Consider the following 23641-nt stretch of genomic DNA (forward strand, 5'->3'; position numbering starts at 1 on the left):
CTGGGATTACAGGCGTGAGCCACCGCGCCCGGCCCTTAGCTTATTTTTTAATTGGATTATTTGTTTCTTCATTGTTGAGTTGTAAGAGTTATATCTGACTGCAAGTCTCTTATCACATAAATGATTTGCAAATAGTTTCTATCATTCTATGGGTTGTCTTCCATTTTCTTGATGGCATCTTTTGAAGTATAAAAATTGTTAATTTCAAAGAAGTCCAATTTATCTATTTCTTCTTTGGTTACTTGTACTTTTGGTATCATGTCTAAAGAATCATTGGCTAATCTGAAATCATAAGATTTGCACCTATGTTTCCTTCTAAGAGTTTGATAGTTTTAGCTGTAGTGTATGATCCATTTTAAGTTAATTTTGGGGTATGGTGTGAGGTAGGGATCCAATTTCACTCCTTCCATGTGGATCTTCAGTTTTTCAGCACTATTTATTGGAAAGAATGTTCCTTCCCACCTTTAAATTGCCTCAGCATGCTTATTAAAAATCAACTGACCATGAATGCAAGGGTTTATTTCTGGATCTTCAATTTTATTTCATTTATCTATATGGCTATCCTTATCCCAGTACACAAAGCCTTGATTGCTCTATCTCTGTAGTAACTTTTGAAGTCAAGGAAGTTTGAGTCTTCCAACTTTGTTCTTTTTTTTTCAAGATTGTTCTGACTATTCTGGGTCCCTTGAATCAGAAAATTCTATATGAATTTCAGGATCAGCTTTCATTTTCTGCAAAGTAAGCAGCTGGGATTTTGGTAGGAATTGAATTGGATCTATTGAACAATTTGGAGAATATTGTCGTCTTAACAATATTAAGTGCTCTAATTCATGAACATAGATGTCTTTTTATTTATTTAACTCTTCTTTAGTTTCTTTCAACAATGTGTTGTACTTTTCAACATACAACTCTTGCATATCTTTTGTTAAACTTAATCCTTTTTTACTCCCTGTGATGCTACTATAAATGGAATTATTTTCTTAATTTCATTTTTGAATTCTTCATTACTCATATATAGAAATACAATGGATTTTTGTATATTGATCTTGTGCTCTGCAACTTTGGTAAACTCATTTATTCTAATAAATTTCTTTGGTATGTATCCCTTAAAATTTACTATATACAAGATCATATCATCTGTAAATAGAGATTGTCTTCTTCCTTTCCAGTCTGGATGCCTTTTAGTTTACTTTCTTGCCTAATTGCCCTGGCTAGAGCGTTTGGGACAATGATGAATAGAAATAATGAAAGTGAACATCTTTGCTCTGTTCTTGATCTAGAAGAATCTTAGGCCTTTTGCCTTTTCATCAGTAGGTCTTCCTTTATTAAGAATGATGTTAATTGTGGGGTTTTCATAGCTGCCCTTTATCAGATTAAGGGAGTTCCCTTCTATTCCTAGTTTGTTGAGTGTTTTTATTATGAAAGGGTGGTGGATTTTGTCAAATACTTTTCGTGCATCTATTGAGATGATCATGTTGTTTTTTTCTCTTTTATTCTAATAATATGGCATATTGCATTGATTGATTTTCTTATGTTAAGCCAAATAATGGTCCCTTTCAATAAACAGAAGTTCTTAATATAGCTCAATTTATTAATGATTTACTTACTTTCTTTTTTTTTCCTAGATGGAGTCTTGTTCTGTTACCCAGGCTGGAATACAGTGGTGTGATCTCAGCTCACTGTAACCTCCACCTGCTGAGTTTAAGCTATTCTCCGCCCTCAGCCTCCTGAGTAGCTGAGATTATAGTTGCCCACCACTGTGCCTGGCTAATTTTTGTATTTCTAATAGAGACTGTTTCACCAAGTTGACCAGACTAGTCTTGAACTCTTGAACTCAAGCGATCCACCCACCTTGGCCTCCCAAAGTGCTGGGATTACAGGCGTGAGCCACCATGCCCAGCCAATGTTTTACTTTCTTCTTCTTCCATTTTTTTTTTTTTTTTTTTTTTTTTAATTCTGTGAAAGAAATCTTTGTCTATCCCAAGGTCATGAAGGCATTCTCCTTTATTGTCTTTTACATGTTTTCTTGTTTTACCTTTTATATTTTGGCTCATAATCCATCTGGAACTGATTTTAGTGTAAAATGTTTGTAGAAATTAACATAAACAGATTTCTAATTGATCCAACACTACCTTCCCATTGCTATGACTTAAGTGTCACTTTTGTCATAAATTGAGCATGTGTGTGGACCTCTAGACTATTCTGTTCTATTGGTCATTTGTCTAAACTTGCTCCAAATACCACATTGTCTTAATTATTGAGCTTCAAAAGAAGTCTCAATGTCCTCTAGTGTAAGTCCTCTTATTTTCCTTCAAGATTAGCTTATTTTTGGTTCTTCGTCTTTCTCTACAGATTTTACAAGCAACTTGTGAATTTACACACACACATACAATCTCCTGGAACTTTTATTGGAATTGTATTGGTTCTATAGATTGATTTTGGGGAGAAATGACATTTTTACAATATCGAAGATCCATGTGAGTTAACCGGCAGAGAGCTTTTTCAAGCTTTATCTTTTCTATGATTTTACTTAATGAGAATAAGTAAAGTTAATAATAAAAATAACAACAATAATTTTAATACCTAACATTTGTAATAGTTACTATGCACTGGATTTTTGGGTTAAGTGCTTTATAGCCATTGTATTATTTACTTAGAAAAATTAACTGTTAAAACTAGCCAGAAATTATGAGACCTCCATGAAGAAAGCCATAGCATTTTGTTACAGGGCATAGAAACCATATTTCAACTAATTGTGAGACACAGTGTGTCCTTGAATGGGAGGAATTAATCATCATAAATGTCAATGATTTTTAAATAAATATGTACCTTAAATTAATTCCAATCAGAATATCAGTGGCATTTTCCTGGGACTATAGAAACATATTTAGCATTTATATTGGAGAAATTCTAAATGTCTTAGAGCTGACAACAAAAATAGTTAATTGTGAAAAGACAGTGACATAGGATTCCCTTGCCAGCTATTAAAACTTTCTACAAAGCTAATATAATAATTTTAAAACTGTGTGATTTTAGCTTATAAATAAGTATACAGATCAAAAGACCAGAAAGTCAAAAAAACTGAGTATATATTCAAATTTAATACATGATAAAGATGGCATTTTAGTTCAGTGGGAGAGAAAATTGTTTATTTAATTATGCTACTAACATAATTGGTTATTGATCTGGAAGATAACACCTCCAGCCATGAATATAAGCATGAATTAACCCTAAATGAAAAATAAAACAAAAGATAATAGAATAAATTTAGGAGAACGTGTGTATAATTTTAAGAGTAGGGGCATGGCAGCTTGGGAGGCATTGCTTATGCATTACAGGAAATCTAGAATCCGGAATAGAAAAGACACCACCTAACCAGAGAAATCCACAGGTGGATGTTATACCTTAACATACACATATTTACAGATGGTTTTTCATTTTTCATAGCTATTGAAAATGAGTTAAGCCTTATTTCTGGGCTCTCTGTTCTGTTCCATTGGTTTACATGTCTGTTTTTGTACCAGTACCATGCTGTTTTGGTTACTGTAGCCCTGTAGTATAATTTGAAGTCAGGTAAGGTAATGCCTCCAGCTTTGTTCTTTTTGCTTAGGATTGCATTAGCTTTTTGGGCTCTTTTTTGGTTCCATATGAATTTTAAAATAGTTTTTTCTAGATCTGTGAAGAATGTCCTTGGTAGCTTGATAGGAATAGCATTGAATAAGGTCACACACCTACAACCATCTGATCTCTGAGAAAGCTGACAAAAACAAGCAATGGGGAAAGAACTCCCTATTTGATAAATGGTGCTGGGATAACTGCCTAGTCATATGCAGAAGATTGAAACTGGACCCCTTCCTTACACCATATGTAACTCAAGATGAATTCAAGACTTAAATGGAAAACCCAAAACTATAAAAACCTTGGAAGACAACCTAAGCAATACCATTCTGGACATAGGGACTGGCAAAGATTTCATGATGAAGACACCAAAAGCAACTGCAACAAAAGAAAAAAATGACAAATGGGATCCAATAAAATTTGGGAGCTTCCGCACAGCAAAACAAACTATCAACAAAGTAAACAGACAACTACAGAATGGGAGAAAATATTTGCAAGGTCTAATATTCAGCATCTATAAGGAGAAATTTACAAGGAGACAACGAACAACCCAATTAAAAAGTGGGCAAAGAACATGAATAGACACTTTTCAAAAGAAGACATACATGTGGCCAAAAGCATAGGACAAAAAGCTCAGTATCACTGATCATTTGAAAAATGCAAATCAAAACTACAATGAGATACCATCTCACAGCAGTCAGAATGGCTATTACTAAAAAGTCAAAAAATAACAGATGCTGATGAAGTTGTGGAGAAAAAGGAATGCTTACACAGTTGGTGGGAGTGTAAATTGGTTCAGTCATTGTGGAAAGCAGTGTGGCGATTCCTGAAAGAGCTAAAAACAGAACTGCCATTCAACCCAGCAATCTCATTACTGGGTATATACCCAAAGGAATATAATCATTCTATTATAAAGATACATGCACACTTATGTTGACTGCAGCACTATTCACGATAGCAAAAACATGGAATCAACCTAAATGCCCATCAACAGTAGACTTTATAAAGATGTGGTAGATATACACCATGGAATGCCATACAGCCATAAGAACAAGATGATGCCATTTCCAAGAACGTTGATGGAGCTGGAGGCCATTATCCTTAGCAAACTAATACAGGAATAGAAAACCAAATGCCGCATGTTCTCACTTATAATTGGGAGCTCAATGAAGAGAAGACATGGACACAAAAAAAAAAACAGATGCTGAGGACGACCTGAGGATGGAGAGTGGGAAAAAGAAGAGGATCAGAAAAAATAACTATTGGGTACTAGGTTTAGGACTTGGGTGACAAGATAATATGTAAATCAAACCCCCGTGACATGAGTTTACCTACATAACAAACATGCACATGTACCCCTAAACCTAAAATAAAAGTTTTTCAAAAAGGAAAATGCGTTAGATCTAGCATATTGACTACATGAGATATCCATAGCATATTAAGTTGAAGAAGCAAGTTTTAAAGTACTATTATGAGCCAGGCATAGTGGCTCATGCCTGTAATCCCAATCCTTTGGGAGGCTGAGGCAGGTGGATCACTTGAGGCCAGGAGTTCGAGACCAGCCTGGTCAACATGGCAAAACCCTGTCTCTACTAAAAATACAAAAATTAGCTTGGCGTGGTGGCAGATGCTTGTAGTCCCAGCTACTCGGGAGGCTGAGGCATAGGAATCACTTTAACCCAGGAGGCAGAGGTTGCAGTGAGCCAAGATCACACCACTGCATTCCAGCCTGGGGGACAGAGTGAGACCCTGTTTAAATAAATAAATAAATAAAATCCAATTAAAAGGAAGAAGAAGGAAAAAAGCAACCTTCATATGTGGTCTATACATGAAACTTTTTTTATGATACATGTGATTTATCATCACTGCATAAAGTGTTTCTGCCTTTTAACTATTTTGTTGCAAAAGTCACCAGTTCTCAAGCTTGGCTGCCCTTTGGAATCACCTGAAAAGTTTTTAAAATGCTTATGTCTGGGCCCCACCCCCAGAGATTCTGATTTAATTGTGATGGGGTATGGCCTGGACATCAGATTTTTAAAGGCCTCCCAGGTGATTTTAATGTGAGAAAAAGCCTGAGAACCAATGGCATAGGTAACTGAGGTCTGAAGCCCAATTTTGGAATAGTTTGGCATAGGACCTATGAAGCTATTTTTGCAATTGTCCTATTGACCACTAGATGGCGTGTTATCCACACGACAGCATTTCAACAACCAGGTTTTTGCATAACTCTGGGAGGTGAAGGATGGAGGCAAGCAGGAAGCAAGCAAATACTGAACGGAACAGACCTGGGAGCAGGAATTGTGCCAGGTTCTGGCCTCACCCTGCACCATGTAGTGAGCATACAGCTCTTTTTTTTTTTTTTTTTTTTTTTAAGTTCTGGGGGAAAAAATTATCATCTTTAAGCCTGGCTTTCCTTCAAGTCAAAGCAGGAACTGCTCCTTAGTCTCTTCCTGTTTCTGTGTCTTTTCTTGGATGTGAATTACAGAAAGTCATTCTTTGTGGAAAGGCCACACCCTCTGTTGTCTGGCTGCAAGGATGAAATGGAAGGACACTCTTTGGACATCTCTTAATTAAAAGTAAATAATTGGCTGTGTAGTAAACAGCTAGAGGGGGTGATATTTAAACCCTATGTATAGATTCAGATTAGTGGTGGGAGTAAATAGGACAGTCAGGAGAAAACTGTTAAATTAAGAAGATTCCCGTCACCCTCACACACGAGTGTGATTTTTTTTTTTTTCCGAAAAAAAGTATCTCTGGGTTTCATTTTTCTTCCTTTGATCTCAAAATAAACACCGACCTCCACACTTCTTGGTCATGCACTGCTGGTTCATTAAAGAGCCATATGCTGATTTCCTGTGAGTGTTTAACATGTTGTGATTAAGGGCAAAGTCAAGAAACAGTTTAAGGACAATTTTGCAATAAAATTGGCTCCCAAACTAAGTGTAATTACTGTATCAGTGTTTCTGTTACTTGGACTTTTTCACATCAGAATTTATACATAGTGTTTTTAGTGAATATACAATTTATATATTTCCTAGAACCAAGAACTCTGACTCCATCAGGAGGCAGATAGTGTCTATATCCCAGAGCAGGTAATTAATGTGAAGGATTTGAGATTTCCTTTGTACCTATACATCTGTAAAGCAGTCTGTGAGCTGTAAGGCCCTGCAGACCATCCTATCAAAAATATCTACCAAAGTCTGTATCAGTTTGGGTTCTCCAGAGAACCAGAAGCAACAGGATATATCATATATCATGAAGAATCAACTCACATGATGATGGAGGCTGAGAAGTTCCATAAAATCTGCTGTTGGGAAGCTGCACACACAGGAAAACTGATGGTATCTTTCCAGTCTTGAGGCCAAAGGCCTGAGACCAGGAGAGCTAATAGTGTAAGTTCCAGTTCAAGTCCAATTCCAATGGCAAAGGACTGATGTCCCAGCTCAAAGACCAGCAGGGAGAAAGAGTCAATCTTTGCTTATTCAGCCCTTTTTTTTTTTCTCTCTCTTAAGGCCTTCAGTGGGTTAGATGGAAATCCAATAACTTTATCAAAGTATGTTCCACAGAATTCAAGTTCCTTGGGATATTAATAAAGGTAATTTGGTATAAAAGGTCTCCAATGCCAAATAATTGTGGAAAATCCTAGGTAAAATAGTTAAACAGGTATCTTTTCTGCAGACATTCTCAGAGCCTTTAATAGGTCAATGTGCTTTGCAGTTATCCAAGAAGAGGTGGTATTTTGCAAAGCTTTTCAAACCTATTTAACAAAATATCTTGTTTGGCATTTAACACCTCTCTAAATCCTGGGAAATACTGCTTTATAAAGTACTTCAAAGCAGAGATTGTGTTTTATCTGATTTTTGTACCCCAGCCTCTAGGTCAGTGCCTGCCAAACAAAGAGATTCACTAAGTGTTTTAGGGGTTAAGTGAAATGATGAATGATGAATGAAATGGCAGTAGAGATATGGCCAAGCCGTAAACATAAATTCTGTACAAGACTAGCCTGAGCCTCTGTCCAGGACTTCCCAGAGCACTCCCAGAGAGCCACAGAATGCAAAATGGATGTTGAGAAGCTTTAGAGTAGAACCTCAGCTCTCACCAGTGTAGGAGATGCCACAGTGAGAATGGGGTAAATGGTGTTGGAAACAAATGCTTGTTCCTCCGTGCCAAAAAAAGAACCAGCACTGAGACAAAGAACTTTTCTCAGCAAGGAGATTTTACTTTCTGCAGAAAGGGTGCTTCTCAGAAGCTTGATTGTCGTGAGAACATACTGAACAAAGAAAGGTGGAGTTTTTTTTTATTGCTGATGCATTGGGTCCTTACTGCTGTGTCCTGTCTCCATTGGCTGGAGCTGGACCTCACAATCTAGACTGATCCCGATTGGCTAAAAACTTAAAACTTTCCTAAATAGGTAAATGCTCGATGGAGAACAAAGAAAGGAAGGGGGTTGTTTATGGGAAACTAGGAGAATAACATTTCCAAATAAGGAAGAGGTGTAGGCTGTAAGCCAGGAAATGCCTGGGCATGTTCAAATATGTCTGAGCAGACTATAGGCCAGAACAAATAACTTGGTGAAAGTACAAGGACACAGAATGTACTTATTCCCTTACTATATTTAACAGCTACATAGGGCTTAATGAAGAGTTATTAGTAAAAAGCAAGGAAGCTTGAAGGAAGTTAGTTTTGAAAAGAAACTAACACATTATTTATTCTTTAACAAAACGGGAAATGTTGAAGAGGAAATTTTTACTTTTCACAATGGACACCCTTAGTGAAGCAGGTGCTGACTGTGCCCTCCTCATACTCATTGCTCTGCAACTGCCAGCACCTGCGTTTCTGGCTGAATTTTTCTCTTGCTGCAGAAGCCATCTCTACTGACCACTCAGCAGACCCCTGAGAGCAACCCTGGATCAATGATCAACTGGAGTGGGTGTATAAATACCCCAGCTCCCTCACTGCTGAGGTGGAATAACTCTAAGGATGTGTTTTAACCACACCCAGAATTCTTGTGGGGGGTTGGATGTTCTTCAGTGGCCACGGTGATAACTTGAAAATGACTGGCTTCCTCCCCATTCTTGCCTCCTCCTTCCCCAGTCCCTTGCCAGTGCCCCCTGAGATCACCTCTCATATAAACTGCTTGCTCCTGATGCTTGACTCAGGATCAGGGGTTCTGGGGGGCCTCTGATAAAATATTGCTTATCCTTTCTAGGAACTCTGTCCTGTCTTGACTCTACCTCAGCTACAGGACTCTTAAGCCCTGGAAATTTCCCCTAAATTATTCCTTGAAGTCCTAGAAGGGGAACCTGCAATGTGCCCATAGTCCTGTTTATCAGCTGCCGTCCCCCACTGCTTGGCCCTGTCTTCACTGCATTCACTGGCATTAAGAAGAGACTTGGTGGCATGCCTCATACTGTGTCAGGTGCTGGGGGTGCAAGGTGAGTGAGACAGTCTTGGAGGCCGCCTTCATGAAGCTTCCAGGATTTTGGGGAAAATAATCATTATCACACAGATCCACATGCAAATGCAGGTGCAGTGATGCTAGATTTTCAGGTTTTGTTGCTTTAAGAAAAAAGAAGTAAGGCCGGGCATGGTGGTTAACGCCTGTAATCCCAGCATTTTGGGAGGCTGAGGTGGGTGGATTCCTTGAGGTCAGGAGTTTGAGACCAGCCTGGCCAACATGGTGAAAACCTGTCTCCACTAAAAATACAAAAATTAGCTGGGCATGGTGGAGCATGCCCTGTAGTCCCAGTTACTTGGGAGGCTGAGGCAGGAGAATGGCTTGAACCTGGGAGGCAGAGGTTTCAGTGAGCTGAGATTGTGCCACTGCACTATAGCCTGGGTGACAGAGTGAGACTGCATCTCAAAACAAAACAAAAAAACAAGCCGGGCGCGGTGGCGCATGCCTGTAGTCCCAGCTACTCGGGAGGCTGAGGTGGGAGGATCGCTTGACCCCAGTAGTTCTGGGCTGTAGTGCGCTATGCTGATTGGGTGTCCACACTAAGTTCAGCATCAATATGGTGACCTCCTGGGAGCCGGGGACCACCAGCTTGCCTAAGGAGGGGTGAACCAGCCCAGGTTGGAAACAGAGCAGGTCAAAACTGTGCTAATCAACAGTGGGATCGCGCCTGTGAATAGCCACTGCACTCCAGCCTGGGCAACATAGCGAGACCCCGTCTCTTAAATAAATAAATAAAATTAAAAAACAAAAAAAAGAAAGAAGTAAGGATATTCTGATTTTTTTTTTTTTTTTTTTGAGACGGAATCTCACTCCATTGCCCAGGTTGGAGTGCAGTGGAGCAATCACAGCTCACTGCAACCTCTGCCTCCCAGGTTCAAGTGATTCTCCTGCCTCAGCCTCCTGAGTAGCTGGGATTACAGGCATGCACCACCACGCCTGGCTAATTTTTGTATTTTTAGTAGAGATGGGGTTTCATGAGAGTCAGGCTGGTCTTGAACTGCTGACTTCACAATCCGCCTGCCTCAACCTCCCAAAGAGCTGAGATTACAGGCTCAGTGAGCCACTGCACCCAGCCTTAGAGATTCTAATTTTTAACTGTGAACTTGTTTATTTTCAAAACATTGGTTAGGCCAAACAGATCACATCAGAAGGTTGGATGCCGTTGGTGGTTCAAGAACCCGCACCTGCATGGGGCAGAGGGCCGCCCTAAGTGTGTGCTTGTCTAGGTGGCTTTTCCAGAACCTAGAGAAACACCTTCCCAAAGATGCATGTAGGCCTCCATCTCCCACAAACATAAAAGCCCTCCCAGGGTTGAAATGACAATGTTTTCAGGATCCAGCGCCCTCTCCAAGTTTCCCAGGCTTTCGTTCCTCTCTTGGTCTGAGCTAAAAGCGATGTGAGTGGTCTCTTCTCAGCAGTCTTTGGGAGACGTAGCTTGTCCCAGGCTCCTGGTCTCAAAATAAAAGGTGAACAGAGTGGGGACAGTGCAAAGCACCCCTGCATCCTCACCTGCTCCACGCCCCTCAGAGCTATTTGTCAAAGATATACAGGTCTTCTAAGCAACTTTGAGCGGGGCCTGCAGCGGCAGCCCTGGAGCAACGTGCCTGTTTCTCCATTTGGAATCGTCTGTCCCTGTCCTCCTAGCAATGGTCAGTCAACAGCAGGTGTGCAGTCCCCACACTGGTCCTCCCAGATGCCTCTGTCTCTACAGGATTCCTCCCAGCCTCCCCTTTCTTCCATAATGCAGAGAGGTCTGAAGGCTAGAGAGTTCAGGAAATATCTTGCCTCTCATTTTTGTCTGTTAACCTTGACCTGGGGCTGGGGGAAACTATGAATTTCATCAGCCAAGGTAGAGCAGCAGATCCTTCCAAATCATCCCCAGTGACTTTTTTTTTTTTTTTTTTTTTTTTTTTTTTTTTGAGACAAGTCTCTCTTTTGTCTCCTAGGCTGGAGTACAATGACGCAATCTTGGCTCACTGCAACCTCTGCCTCCTGGGTTTAAGCTATTCTCCTACCTCACCCTCCCGAGTAACTGGGATTACAGATGCCCACCACCATGTCCAGTGGCATTTTTTAGTATTTTAGTAGAGACAGGGCTTTGCCGTGTTGGCCAGGCTGGTCTCGAACTCCTGACCTCAAGTGATCCACCCAGCTTGCCCTCCATAAGTGTTGGGATTACAGGTGTGAGCCACCTCACCCAACCCATCACCAGTGACTTCTAATTTGACACCAGGCAGATCATTTAAATGTTTTTGATGATTCAGTCTCTTATCTGTAACATAGGTGTAATAATAGCATATTCAGAGTCATGTGCCACCTAATTCATTAGCATTTCCTAATCCCAGTGAGCTTCTGGGGGAGAGGGAGAGCAGCACTACACTATAGGATCACATATCTCAATTTACTGGTAGCAGCCAAATGGGGAAAATGATATTGAGGAATGTGATTTAGAATACTTCACAATGATGCATTAATATTTCACTTGACAGAGTTTCCCAGTGCAATTTATCTTTCCATGTGGGTTTCTGCAAATAGAGCTGGCAGACTTTTTTCTCCCCAATCCGACCCCAATTCCAATCCCAGTTCCAATTGTTGAATTTCTTGCATGTGGTCTAATCTTATAGCCACACATGCACGTGGGAACAAACTGGTTTTTAATAACATGGAAGAGGCAGGAGAAAGAGAACCTTCCCCGAGTGATGAGACGTAGACAGCCTAACATTCTGGAAGAAGAAAAAACCTTTCTAGAGACTTTTTTTTCCCCAGAATCATCCTCATTAATATTAGAAGACATTTGCTGCCACTTTAAAAGAAGAAGCTTTGTAACATTCCTGTAACTAGCACAGAACAAATTAATTTATTTCAGGTTAATTCGTAGCAGTACCGGGCAAAGCTCCTGCTCACACCTCTCCCCTCCAGCAGGTACATGGGAACCCATGCAACGTTCTGTGGGAACTTTGGACGTGGCAGGTCCTTAGGAAGAGCTCGTTACCAAGGCGAGAGGAGCAAACTGTTCTTTCTCTTGCAGGAACCCACTGGAGTGAAAGACACAGGCATTAAGCACGAGAGGAGGATCTGGGTATGTCTCTGATCTGTTATTACTCTCCAGGTATTCTTGACGCTGCACTTACAAGGTGGGTGTATTAGAAGGGATGGGCATGGGGGTTAGGAGTGGAGTCCACCCACACGTGCTTCCAGCCCTAGCGACCAGCAGCACGATCTGCACTCCAGCCTCCACTTTCCCTTTGGGAAACCTACTCATTTTTTTTTTTAATTTTTGGTTTTTTGAGATGGAATGTCACTCTGCTCTGTCACCCAGCCTGGAGTGCAGTGGCATGATCTCGGCTCACTGTAACTTCTGCCTCCTGGGTTCAATCTATCCTCCTGCCTCACTCCCAAGTAGCTGTGATTACAAGTGTGTACCACCACGCCTGGCTAATTTTTGTATTTTTAGTAGAGACGGGGTTTCACTGTGTTAACCAGGCTGATCTCGAACCCCTGATATCGAGTAATCTGCCAGTCTCAGCCTCGCAAAGTGCCAGGATTACAGGCATGAGCCACTGTGCCTGGCTGGAAACCTACTCATGAGACCAAAGAGCACCCACTAAGCAGAGCTGTCTAGGGATCCATCTGAAAGCGTAGCAACACCAAGGCCCTATTGAGCTCACTGGCCAACCTGGTTCTGACCTGACTGCTGCCTCTGCCTTCCAGGTTGTTCAGTACTCGGAATCTTACCCTGCCCATGGGTGTGGAAGGAGGTAGGGGGTCCCACTCATCTATGTGTGTGAGCTGACTTCATCTTCACAACAGTCTTGCTGTACAGAGGCTGTCACTCTGCCTATTTTAAAAGTTGAAATAAACTTCCTATAACAACATTAACCACTTTAAAGTGCACAATTCAATAGCTCATTATCCCTGTTTCACAGGTGAGGAAACAGTGACTCCAATGAAGGCATTTGAGATCATCTAGCCAGTCAGCCAGAGAGGCAGGAGTCTCCCCTACAGGGCAAGGGGCCAATGGGCCTGGCCTGGCTCACTCATGTTTGTATTTTTAGAGCTGGGGCAGAGTCAGTGCTCAGTAAATGGTGAATGAATAAATGCTGGCGTAAATGGCAAATGAATGTCCATGCACCCACACTATTGCATTTCACCGCGGTCCCTCTTTGGGGATAAGATTTCTTGGATTTTGCCTCCTCCTCTAGCTCCCGATAAGTGACGCCCGGGCTCAGAGCAAAGCAGGCTATAAGGGGAGCCGAGCTCACAGGGGCTAGCCCCTTGTCTAGACAGACACATGGCCAGGCGCAGTGGCTCACACCTGTAATTCCAGCACTTTGGGAGGCCAAGGCAGGCGAATCACCTGAGGTTGGGAGTTCAAGACCAGCCTGACAAACATGGAGAAACCCTGTCTCTAATAAAAATACAAAACTAGCCGGGCGTAGTGGCACATGCCTGTAATCTCAGCTACTCGGGAGGCTGAGGCAGGAGAACTGCTTGAACCTGGGAGGTGGAGGTTGCGGTGAGCTGATATTGTGCCATTGCACTCCAGCCTGGGCAACAAGAGCAAAACTCTGTCTCAAACAAAAAACAAAAAACAAGACGGACATGCCCCCTTCCCTGTCATAGCCTCCAGCCAAGCTCCATCCACCTCTGAGGCTGTAGCACCCTTCAGTGGCCCTGCCAGGGGCAGATGTGCCATCAGCTCTGTCCTCACTAGCTGTGTGAACTTGGCCAAGTCGCTTAGCTTCTCTGGGTCTCAGTTCCTCATTTATAAAATGGAACAAATAATAATAAGGCTCTCATACAGATAAGATGGGACTGACTTTTTGCAGAGTTTAGCATGGTAGTTCTGTTCTTACACAGTACAACCACAGAAAACGTCTTTCATGATGTCTACATGGAGGTGCATTGTACTAGTCTCTCTATGTCTCAGTATTTGGACATTTTTATTGTGTTTTTTAAAATAAAGGGACTCTGGATGGGTGTGGTGGCTCATGCCTGTAATCCCAGCACTTTGGGAGGCCAATGCGGGTGGATCACGTGAGGCCAGGAGTTCGAGACTAGCCTGGCCAACATGGTGAAACCTCATCTCTACTAAAAATACAAAAATTAGCCGAGTGTGGGTGGCCCATGCTTGTAATCCAGCTACTTGGGAGGCTGAGGCAGGAGGATCACTTGAACCCAGGAGGTGGAGGTTGCAGTGAGCTGAGACAGTGCCGCTGTACTGCAGCCTAGGGGACAGAGGGAGACTCCGTCTCAAATAAATAAATAGGCCAGGCATGGTGGCTCACACCTGTAATCCTAGCACTTTGGGAGACCAAGGTGGGCGAGTCACCTGAGGTAAAGAGTTTGAGACCAGACTGGCCAACATGGTGAAACCCCGTCTCCACTTAAGATGCAAAAAAATTAGCCAGGCGCGGTGGTGCACATCTGGAATCCCAGCTACTTGGGAGGCTGATCTTGAACCCAGGAGACAGAAGTTACAGTAAGCCGACATCGCGCCATTGCACCCCAGCCTGGGCAACAGAGTGAGACTCCATCTCAAAAAATAATAAATAAGGGACTCTTCAGGCAACTCAATGAGGCATTTCCTGAAGGAAGATAGATACCCTGTTAGGGGATCAGGACAGGTCTGGAAGGGTCAGAGAGGATAGCACAGAGAGCAGAGGAGAATAGACAATGTTTCCTCCCTGGCCGGGCACAGTGGCTCACGCCTGTAATCCCAGCACTTTGGGAGGCCAAGGCGGGCAGATCACGAGGTCAGGAGATTGAGACCATCCTGGCTAACATGGTGAAACCCCATCTCTACTAAAAATATAAAAATTAGCTGGACATGGTGGCACACGCCTGTAGTCCCACTTACTAAGGAGGCTGAGGCAGGAGAATCGCTTGAACCCGGGAGGTGGAGGTTGCAGTGAGCCAAGATCGAGCCACTGCACTCCAGCCTGGGTAACAAGAGCAAGACTCCATCTCAAAACAAAAAGACAACAGCAACAACAACAAAAAGCGGAAGCAGAGGTGGAAGGCCAGGGAGGCAGTCTCCACAGCGGGCCTTTTCACTGCACGACTCCGATGGAAAGACATTAGATGACTCAGTGTAGAGCCCAGCACTGAACATGGTTAGCCTGTGAGACGGGACAGGACACAGCATGGTTTCTTCTGGCCTTATCTTCCCAGCAGCCACTGTCTTAGATCCCTCACCCTTAGGGTGCACTTGCAGACTCACATCACACCTCACTTCCTACTGTGTTCTTACATCTCTTAAGGTTCCAGATCATGATGAAAATGAACATTGGCATATCTTGCCCTCTTTGTCCAAGAAGCAGCCCATTCTCCACCCTCCCTTTTTTTCTTTTTGAGACAGAGTCTCACTCTGTCACCAGGCTGGAGTGCAGTCATGCGATCTTGGCTCACTGCAACCTCTGCCTCCCGGGTTCAAGTGATTCTCCTGCCTCAGCCTCCCGAGTAGCTGGGACTACAGGTGCACACCACCACACCCAGATAATTTTTGTATTTTTAGTAGAGACAAGGTTTCACCATATTGGCCAGGATGGTCTCCATCTCTTGATCTCGTGATCCGCCCACCTCGGCCTCCCAAGGTGCTGGGATTACAGGTGTGTGCTACTGCACCTGACTAGAGTCTTTGTTCTTGGAGGTATAGCAGGGACACTGTTTGAGATCTGAAAGGCACAGATCTAAACATCTCTCCCTCATCCACCTCTGCCTTCAGACATCTCCCCCACTGACCTGTCCCACAATCTTAAATTTCATCGCTCACCTTCCTTTGGGTATTATCTCTGAAAGCTCCTGTTAACAAGTAGAAGGGCTAGCACACTTTGGGGTGCATAGCGCCCCTGCCACAATACCCTGGATTGCTCCCAGATATGGACATGTGCTGGATTTATGGGGCTACGTGGCATCCTTCCCGCCTCCTTTCCAGGGGGTTTTCCCTACTGTAGGAATCTCAGACAATGGGGTACACATAGAACTATGCTGGAGCACAGCTCACAAGCCCAACAGCATCAACTTTTAAATTCTCGGGAATCCTTTGAGCGGGTTGTTAAATGGTTGGCAAACAAAAATCAGTGATGGCGAGAATGTCTTCACCATGGAAGTCAGCAAATGCTACAAACCAGGGCTTTTACCACTCGTGAGCAAGCTGATACGTTTCCCAGTCCAACCACCAGGCACGGCACCTGGGTTTAGACACCTGATCCTCCTTCTGAGGCCCTGACTCTCAGGCCAGCGACCCAAGACACAGGAACAAGACAGAATCCATGTATTGCAGGAGCATCTGGCCATGGCAGGGTGGATGAGATCTAGTGGGGGAGGTGGCAGTGCCCAAGGGTGTCAGAGTCAGCTGCCCCTCCCTGGCATGACTTTGGCCAGGTCTTCCTCTTGCCTGCCTACCTTCATTTCCTGCCCAATTTCCAAGCCTTCTTCTCCTGCCTTCCCATCCATTTCAAGAGCTTCCCTTTTCTGCTGTGTTAACCATAGTCACCTATATGAAGCTGAGGAGTCTGCTTCATATGGGTGACTAATCATTTGACAGACAGAGGCGACTGAGAAAAGCAAAGAAGCTCGCATTTTGATTCCTCAAGAAGGGTGGCTGCTTGGGGCAGACCAGCCTTGGCTTAGTTACTTAGCAAACATTTATGGAGCACCTACTGGGTGCAGGCACTGCCCTAGTGCCAGGATAGGAAAGGGTCAGGTACATTTTTGTCCCCAAGGAACTTATCACCTAGCTAATGGAAGCAGCTCTCAAACAACTAATAATGCAATGAATTTTTCTGTGGACCGCTCCATCACCATTGGGTTATACCACATTACTGATACATATTTGAATCCTGCAGTGGGTAAAGTACCATGTAATGTACAAAGTGGCATACCGAAAAAGATGAAACAATCTGTCCCTCCCTCCCGAGTTCATGGTTTAGCTGACAGCACAGGTACATGCTCGTGCCGCTGAATAATCTTCCAGCACAAGTTTCCACTTGTCAGGAGCATGGGGAGCTGCAGCTTCCAACTTTGGGGATCAGGAAAGGCTTATGTGAAGAACGTGAGATTTGAGCACAGCCTAGACTGTGATTAACAACAACAACAAAAAAAAGTTCAACAATGCAGAAAACATACCTGTAAAATTAGCCGCCTGAAATTCTACTGCCCAAAGGTGACCGCAGTTAGCACAGCCGTAGGCTCCCTTCTGCACAGCTGTGGGATCCCGTGGGCACACGCTTGTATAACCAGCTGTTTTCACTCAACAATACGCCATGGACACTTTTCCATGCCAATTATTCCCAATCTACATCGCCATTTAAGCGGCCGGAGAATATTCCATTATACGGATGTACTCTAAATTAATCAAATCCCCATCGATAAACATTTAGTGTTGCGGTCAAGGGCTCAGACTCTGGAGCCTCAGAGCGTGGCATCAGTCCTGGCTCTGCCACTCCCGGCTGAGTGATGGTCAGCAGAAACCTGGCCTCTCTGAGTAGGCTCCTGCTCTATTAAGTGGAGGTGCAGCTGTCCCTCAGTATTCATGGGAATTGGTTCCGGGCGTCCCATACCAAAATCCACAGATGCTCAAGTCCCTTATATAAAATGGTGTGATATTTGTATATAACCTGCACACATACTACTGTATACTTTAAATCTTCTCTGGATTCATTATATCTTTTTTTTTTTTTTTTTTTTTTTTTTTTTGAGATGGAGTCTTACTCTGTCGCCCAGGCTGGAGTGCAGTGGCACGATCTCGGCTCACTGCAACCTCCACCTCCCAGGTTCAAGCAGTTCTCCTGCCTCAGCCTCCTTAGTAGCTGGGACTACAGGCACATGCCACCATGACAGGCTAATTTTTTATTTTTAGTAGAGATGGGGTTTCAACATATTGGCCAGGCTGGTCTCAAGCTCCTGACCTTATGATCTGCCGGCCTTGGCCTCCCAAAGTGCTGGGATTACAGGCGTAAGCCACCATGTCTGGCCCTCTGGATTACTTATAATACCCCACACAATGCCAACAGTTCATTTCATTCTCGTGGATTCAATGTTTTAGTACTTGGGCATGGCAAATTCAGGTCTTGCTTTTTGGAACTTTGCAGAATTAAAAAAAATGTATTTTCCGTGCACAGTTGCTTGAATCCACACATAAGGAGGGCTGACTATATTAACAATACCGTCCCTGGCCATGTGCGGTGGCTCATGCCTGTAATCCTAGCACTTTGGAAGACCGAGGAAGGCAAATCACGAGGTCAGGAGTTTGAGACCACCCTGGCTAAAACGGTGAAACCCTGTCTCTCCTAAAAATACAAAAAATTAGCTGGGTGTGGTGGTGCACACCTGTAGTCCCAGCTACTCGGGAGGCTGAGGCAAGACAATCTCTTGAACCCGGGAGGCAGAGGTTGCAGTGAGCTGAGATCATGCCACTGCACTCTAGCCTTTGCGACAGTGAGACTCTGTCTCTCTCTCTCTCTCTCACACACACACACACACACACACACACACACACACTACAGTCCTCGAGGCATAGAGATGTGTTGTGAGTAGCTATTTTTTAAATGTTTAGAACAGTTTCTAGCACTTAGTAAATGCTCAGTTAAGGCCAACTACCGTTACTGTTAAGCAGGACTGTGGCCATCCTTTGTGTTTAGAATGTCTATCTCTGTGCACCCTTCTCAGCACCTACTTAGGATAAACACGGGAAGCGGAATGAAATCATCAAACAGTGCGCTTATTTTAAATCCTGATAAATATCCAATTGCCCTCCAGAAATGCACCGGCCGCTGGTGGGCAGGGGGACAGCCCCTGCCTCCTAACTGGAGCCCCGGGGACCCTCACCCGCCATCCACACCGCCAGCGAGCTTTCCTGACTCTCCCAGCCTTCCGGGTGGCTTTTGGAATATAAAGCAGGAGGAAAATTAGTAGCAAGTCAGATCCTCTCACTTTGATTTCTAGAAGGAAAGCTAGCGTTGAGGCCATGTTGGAAAATATAGGTCAGATCTCGGTTTCTGTGGTTACCAAACACTGTCAACCACCAGTGACTCCCTCCCTCGGGGCGATGCCAGGGTTCTGAGGCCAGGCGGTCCGGCCTGGCCCTTGCCAGGGTCCCGGGTCTGCTGCCCCGCGGGCCTGGAGGGTGTGCACCGGCACGAGGGCCCGCGGGCACCCTGCCCTGCACTTCTTTTCGGGAGGTGGGGAAGGGGCCGGAGGGCTTGGCGGGGCTGCCGGCGGGGTCCGGGTTCGCGCCGATCCCGCCCGGCTCCGCGTGACGGCGGCTGCAGGGTGGGCACGAGCCGGGCCCGCGAGAGGAGGGGGAGGCCGGGCGCCGCGGGAACAATGTGGTCGGTTGTTTTGCCGACTGTCAGCCTCGTTCCCGGATCCTCCTTTCCACGCCCCTTGGCCTAACCGCAGCGGGCCCAGCGCGCCGAGGGAAGAGCCCCCTTATTTGGTCTTGGAAAGAAAGGGGAAAGGTTATCCTCGGATGCCTGCGGCGTTGGGTCATCGGCCCGCAGCGGCCGGCCCGCACGCGGCAGCAGCCCCGACTCCCGCCGGCAGGGGGCGGTGCCGGGCAGCGCCGCGGAGCAGCCTCTGGTAAACAGGCCCGCAGGTTCTGCCGCCGGCGCCGATCGGCTCCTGTGAGTGGGGAGGAGGTGGGGGCGGGGGAGGGGGCGGCGTCTGAGGCAGGGAAGGAGGGGGAAAAGAAGAAAACAAAACCTTTTTATGGCTAGTCAAGCTTCCAGAATTGGAAAACCGTTTCAGTTTGAGCGTGTGACTTTGCCATGTCGATTTCATGTGAAGCATTTGGGAGCGCACGGGGTGGGGGAAGGTGTCGGGGTGCGGGGTGCGGGCATCTGTGTTAAGATGAGCTGTGCCATTGGGGTGCAAGTTACTAAGGTAATTCAAAAGGTACAATTTGGGATCAATGTCGTCTCGGGTATTTTCCTCCCCTCTTCCCTCTCTTCCTCACTCCTCCCTTCACCCCGGCTTTTCCAGCCTCTCAGGTGAACCTGGTGATGTGCAGCCAGCCACCTGCCTTCTCGTGGCCTGAAGGGGATGGAAGCCGATGTTTCTAAGTCTCTTACCCTGCGGAGCTCAGAAAGGCGAAGGTCACCCAGACAGCAGGTGACCAAGCTGCGATTCGAGCCCTGGTCCTTCACGCTTCAGAGCCAAAGCTTGTCCATGGTGAAGAGCACATCACCTCGCCAATGACTCCTCCAAATAAAGCTCGTGTAATATGTGTCATTCTTCGAAGACCTTTAAAAAAGAACCAAAACAGTAACTGGTTTGACTTTTTCAGCAGAGCAAAGGAAAAGGGCATCAGCACGTGGAGGCGAGTCTAGTGGGTGAACCTGCTCCCCAGAGGTGGGATAGAGGAGGCGGGGTGGGGGGTGGGGATTCGTTTCTCTCCAACTGCCCCAGGGGCTCTTGCCCATCTCCAGAGTGGCTCTGGGGCAGTATCCTGCCACGGTACTTGTTTCCCCTCAGAGCCTTCCAAAGAGGGGCCTGGCGGGCGGGGAAGCTGCTGCTAACTTCTATTTTCTATTTTAGGCAAGTTGCAAGCAGCCCTGTGTTTGCCTGCAGGTCCCACACGGTCCTCCGCCCCTTCTCATTGTTCGAGCTGCCTCCTGAGGGGGTTACCAATAATTTTCACTCATAAGATCAGCCTCGGGTTTCTTCATCTGGAAAGAAATTAATTTTCCAAGTCACACAATTACAGACAACTTTTAAAAGAGTCACTGTGACAGTTTCATGGTTACCTTAGATTAGATGGTGGCAGTTTATTCTTTTTTTAAAAAAAGAAAATTTGCGTGAACAAAATTAAATCCAAGAAACATGGCTTTTTTCTAGCTCTTTTTGTGAAATAGTTTAAAAAAAAAAGAATAAAGAAAATAAGCTGCTTCTACCAGTTTTGGGGGCTTTCCAGGTTTCCAGACATTTACTTAGCTTGATACATAGTATATTTCTGTGGGAAAATTTTTGTACACCACGAATATCTTGTAGGTCATTACTTTCTGGCTTGTTGTGTTGGTTACAGTCAGCTCCACGGTATGAACAAGTTGATCAGCTCCGGGAAGGCCTCCCATTTCCTAGCGGAAAACCTCAGGCCTTTTCCACTGCTCTTGTGTCTTGCTCATGACTGCACCTTTTGTTGCTGGTCCCTTGCTTGGCACTTCCTAGCTGACAGGCTGGGACGCAGGCTCATTGTCCTTGGCAATGACTCTGCTAATCCCAGATACCTGCTTCCATGAGAACCAGCAGTCACTTCCTGTTGGCGGCAACCCCATCTGGGTTTTCCCTGACATCCAGAGCCCAGATCCGCATCCCAGGAGCCAGTAAGTGTCCTTCGCAGGGTCAGGAATGTGGCTGGGTTTGCCTTGGTGTTGTAAGTAAAATTTCGATGCTGCAAAAGAAATAGCACTCAAAGATAAGTCCTCTCAGCCAGGCAGTTTACTTCTATAGAAGGGTGCAGGGCACACGGACAGAGTAATGATGGCCTGTCCACCACACACTTGGGCAAGCGGGGAAAGAATACTTATGCCTGACGGGGTCATCCCTACTGCTGTGTCGGTCCCCTATTGGTTAGGGTTAGACCGCACAAGCTAGACTAATCCTGATTGGCTATTTTAAAAAGAGCAGGTCCGAGCTGGAGTGGCAGGGTGGGAAGGATAGTAACCAGCATGTCAGAGCAGGTAGCCGGGGAGTGATCAGGTGACCAAGATGAGTCAGGGTAGAGGAGGAGGGAGACGGGGAGCAGATGTGAATTACTGATTAGAACTGGTGGAGAAGGTTGTTTACTGGAATGACAAGGAAGTTAAACTTTAAAATAGAGAATTAAAGAATAAGAGACTGAATACTGAATCTTTGAAGAGAAACATGGGATTCACTATAACACCTGACATCCCAGAGCTGAGGTCCCCATCCCAGGAGCCAGTAAGAGTCCTTAGCAGGGTCAGGAACGTGGCAGCATGCTGCTGGCTTGTCCCTTCCAGATGCTGTGGCAGGCTGGAGCCTGGTGGTCCCTAACGCCTGCCTTGGCTCTGTACTTGTTCGTGAGGTTCTCCTCACCACAAAACTACTCCCAAATGTAGATAGGGTTCCATTCCATTGCCTGGATTCTGCTCTCTGTTTATGCCTTGAGGCAGATGGAGTCCAAGGAACGTCACACTGTCCCACCATCATCTCAGTGACTGCCCTGTTTGGAGGGGCAGTGGTGCCCAGCAATGGAGCAAGGACATAGGGAATAGAGCTGCACAGCCTTGGTCACACGCCTTGAACTCTTTGTACTCCCACCATGGTGAGGATTTAGTGAGGCCTTCATATGTGAAGGACTTAAGTACCTTCCCCCTGGGGAGCACAGGAGGGCGTACCTCCCAGGGTAGTTCAGAGGACTGCATGAAATAATGCCTGTAAAAACCCTTAGTCCAGGGCCTAGCACTTAGAGAGGGCTCAGTCATGTGGCCAGTAGTATAATCAGCTACTTCTTTTGGAGGGTCAGCTACATGCTACAAACTAAGGCTCTTTACATATACATTTGAATCTTTATGGAAACCAAGAATGTAGACAAAATTATTGCATGTACAAGGAAATCAGAATCAGGCTAAGTAAATTAACCAATGTCACACCGTTAGTATATGGCAGGGCCAGGATCCATCTGGCTCTGAAGTGTGTGGCCTTTCAGTTATGGGCAACCTGGGAAGAAAGAATAAATCATAAACAGTCCTATGGAGTGAGCTTCAGGGTCTTCGTGGAGTGGAATTAAAACTGATTCCTCAATGTAAATAACTGGCTGTTAGCCATGTGTCTTTGAAATGGCTGTAGAAGACAGTGACAAAAGGCTAATTACACATGTACATATAATGCCAGTGGCCAGCAGCTACCTTTGGGTCTCCTGACTATTGTCTGCTTAAATCCTTCAAGCCACGTGGCAGCCCTTTTAAGTCCAGGCTTGTCAGGACTCTTTCTGTTTTCTGAAAAAGACAGAAATCCAACCCAGACTGATTCAATCAAAAAAGAGATTTAACTAACTCATGAAACTGATAATGGAAAGGTCCAGCTTCAGGCATAGCTTGATCCAGGAGATTAATAACATTATATGAACTGGCCTTCTCCATATCTCAGCTGTTTTTCTCCCTGTTGGCTTTATTCTCAGGTTGGCTCTTCCAGTGACCCCATTTTTGTCCCTCGTTGGCCAGGCCTAAGAAAACTTAGAGACTTGGGTCTCTAAAATAAATCATGGTTCCCTTTATTTTTATTTTATTTTTAGAGATGGGATCTTGCTATGTTGCCCAGGCTGGAGTGCAGTGGCTATTCACAGGTGCGATCCCACTACTGATCAGCACGGGAGTTTTGACCTCCTCTGTTTCTGACCTGGGCCGGTTCACCTCTCCTTAGGCAACCTGGTGGTCCCCGGCTCCCAGAGGGTCACCATATTGATGCCGAACTTAGTGTGGACACCTGATCAGCATAGCGCATTACAGCCCAGAACTCCTGGGATCAAGCAATCCTCCCACCTCAGCCTCCCGAGTAGCTGGGACTACAGGCACGCACCACCACATCGGGTGGTTATATTTA

At 44.9% G+C, this 23641-nt stretch overlaps 1 long non-coding RNA gene across 1 annotated transcript in view; it reads left to right on the forward strand.

The window, feature by feature from the left end:
* Positions 1 to 20306, forward strand: part of LOC105707625 (uncharacterized) — a 43830-nt gene extending 23524 nt beyond the window's left edge. Inside the window, exons 3-4 of the long non-coding RNA XR_010342635.1 lie at positions 12105 to 12155; positions 20071 to 20306. This is a non-coding gene — a long non-coding RNA (uncharacterized LOC105707625). The remainder of the gene's footprint in view (positions 1 to 12104; positions 12156 to 20070) is intronic.
* Positions 20307 to 23641: the final 3335 nt, after the last annotated feature.

This window comes from Aotus nancymaae, unplaced genomic scaffold, assembly GCF_030222135.1.
Source record: "Aotus nancymaae isolate 86718 unplaced genomic scaffold, 86718_ANA_hifiasm-v0.15.2.pri h1tg000014l, whole genome shotgun sequence".
NCBI classification, from domain to species: Eukaryota; Metazoa; Chordata; class Mammalia; order Primates; family Aotidae; genus Aotus; species Aotus nancymaae.